We start from the raw sequence: 3136 nt of genomic DNA, 5'->3' as shown, positions 1-3136 counted from the left end.
AAGAAGAGCGGTGGTACGAAGAGAGAACATCTTGTCTTATTTACACAGATGATCTGTAATCTGAGATGATGTCCACTTTTACCTAACTGCGCTAAAGAGAGTTAATTGTCGTGTTTGTCTAATCTCGTTTGGCCTCGTTTCACTCGACGTGTGATGTTGTCTGTGTCAGTGCGTTGCCACGGGCGTCTGGCGATAACCACTCACATCTCTTTGACCAGAACCGGTGTGCTGGCCAGTTGACAGCTGACTCTGAGCTTGCTTGTTTGGTTGGATGTGTGTGCGTGTGTGGTGTAAGTGCGTGTGCGTCGGCGTGTGTGTGTGTGTGTGTGTGTGTGTGTTTGTGTTGTGTGTGTGGTACGTGTGTATGGTGCGCGGGGCGTTAGCTAAATCTATGTGTACAATCCTGCCTTCTGCTGTCCTTCATTTTTTTCTTTTCCCACCCCCCAACTGCTTAGTGTCAACTACCACTGGAACCACCGACCACATACAACTACAGATCACAGTGCAAGTCAAGCGAAACCAAAAGAAGAAAACAAAGTTAATTCTGGCATATGTGGTCGGTGCTGAGCTGTAATGATGTTATCTATGCTGATGGACCATTCACATTCTCAAAAATAGAGACACAGAGGAAATTGTTTGTGTTGAGATCATCACATCATCATATCATTCGATCATCATCTGTTTTACATTTTCGTTTCCTATAAAGGCGTTTGTGAGCTATTCTCTGATGATGGTGGGAGGGCGCTGGCTATAAAGTAAGTTTAGTTACTATTATTATGAAATAATGTGAGTGGAGTGTCGGCGGGGTGAGAGGAGGGACTCTAGAGTCCTGCTATCAATCCACGTGATGACCTTCTGTAAAAGTGGTAGTCTCCACGATTATGGAGGCTGTTTATTTGTTAACACTACAAATTTACCTGGCATCACACCTTTCCTTTTTTCCATTTAGAGCAAACAGTTCGCTGATGTGGCGTAACTTCTAATTGTCGTTGCCCGAAACCTTAACCTGCAAGGTCTGACCATTGAACTAATAATGACAAATTGAACTAAAGGGTCTGGGTAACCCTTGTGTCTTCACTAACATACTATATTTCTGTCCGCTGTGTCTCTTGTGCGTTTTTCTTTTTCTTCAAAGCAGATAAAACCAGCTAACTCTCCTATACAGACCATGTGTAAGGCGTTCTTCATGATGGTTCAAGGATTGATTAATGCGACGACATCGATGATTATGTGGAATTTTAAAAAAAACATTCTAACAAAAAACTAAAAAAACCAATTCCAAACTACAAATAAAAACGGACCAACTTGAAGCAAAAGAATCATTATGGTTCAAATGAACCCAGTAATGGGGAAGCAAAAAAGATAAAATAAAATCCCAGAGAAACGTAGAAAAATTGAGAAGCAACACAGTCCAGTGAATATGTTATATGTCCAAATATTAGCCACAAAATCAGCTAAAGACTTAGTATAATCCATACATGGTAGGTCACAGACCAGGGCAAGATTACCTGGTAGGGGGGGGGGTGGACATAAGGGAGAGAACCGTGTAAGAGGTGTACTCGGTATACATACCCTCCCCCCACACAAAGCATGCTACAGTCGTAACAAAGCACACGAGGAAGGCCCGAAGCTAAAAAAACCCTTTCAGCTGTTTCTCCTCAATCTGCGTAAGGCGATCACCAAACCCTGAACTTGCTCACCATCCCGACCATCTCTACCCCTCCCATTTGTCTGCCACAGAAATGTGAAGTAAGACCGTGCTTGGCAAAGTGATAGTTCTCCCCCCTCTTTTCATCAGCCTTCCAACCTGTGTTCCCTCCTCTCCCTCCGCCTTACCATCCCCTGCTCTGCCTCAGCAATCCCCCGCATCCAGCTGGTGTTCCCCACGTGAAAGTATGCGGGATGTGTGACACACGGAGCAAAACTTGCTGTAACCAGTTACACCGCCCAGTCGCTCCTCGCAACTCTGCAAATTTCTTTCGCGAGAGTTTGTCTGCCCGGATTGCAATTTTCTGTCTATGTAAACAGTTGCCTCCTTTCAAATATCGTTCGAAAACAACCGTCCCCGACGCTTTGAGAAAACAGTTCTCGGGGGAAGTCTCGTAGCACGCACAGGAACGGAAATTCTCATGTTTTTTACATTTCTCTTGCTTTGTATTTTTTTACTGGGCAGGTAGGGACTCATTGTGATTGTTTCAGCTAAAAAAATATTTTGAGTACAAGCTTAGAGAACAACCAAAGTGAATGCGATACCGAAAGGAAAAGGGTTAACAGGAAATAAAGAAAGGCGTGACTATAAGAAAAGAAAGGAAAAAGGGCAGAATAAATAAAAAAGAAAAATGTGAAAAAACACAACAGAACGCAAAGAATTCAGAAGGAAGCGGACAGAGAGTAAGAGAGAAGAAAGAAGGCAAAGGAAGGGTAAAACCTCCTTAATGATATTCTTTAAATATCTTTTTTATCATTAAAAACGAGGTCCCTATTTAAAGTGTAAGTTTTATTTCGTAATGTTTTCCACGATTTAAAAGTTCTTTACTTGAGATATGTCCCCACACTGAATGTATCAAACTCGATACCCAACTCATGCGACCGCCTATGCAACCCCATGCACCGTCCAAAGTGATGGGCCACCCAATTGTCACGTCTAAGGTCGACAGGGAGGTTTGGCTGAAACTTTTCTTTTCGACAACCATAGAATAAAAAACAAAAACAACAACCGTTGGCTTGGGCCCTGTTGTAAAACTGAGCTAAGATCCTATTTAGTAAACAGGCTTGTCATATTTAAACATTCCCCTTCCCCCACCTTTCTTCCATGCAGTTGGAAAGAGCCGAGAGCAATTGAGGACAAGGGAAGAAATCTGGCCGGCGATTTAGAGGTTTTTCGGCAAAAAATAAGCTTAAAGTCAAGGCAGAGGGATATTGGGTAATTGTATGAAAGCTGTTTAGGACTCTGAATGAGGATGAAGATATTGAGGATAAAGTTGAAACGAACTTTTTTTTTAATTCCACATATTTCTGCCTTCCCATTCGCGCGGCGCCCGCTGCCTGTCTTTCGTGTCTTTTCAACAACAAATTTGTTTATTGAGCTGCTTAAAGGTTAGTTTGACACATGTAGTGTTTATAGCTGGCAAACTGT

This window comes from Pomacea canaliculata, linkage group LG7, assembly GCF_003073045.1.
Source record: "Pomacea canaliculata isolate SZHN2017 linkage group LG7, ASM307304v1, whole genome shotgun sequence".
In the NCBI taxonomy this organism is placed as follows: Eukaryota; Metazoa; Mollusca; class Gastropoda; order Architaenioglossa; family Ampullariidae; genus Pomacea; species Pomacea canaliculata.
Note: the sequence above shows the minus strand (reverse complement) of the source record.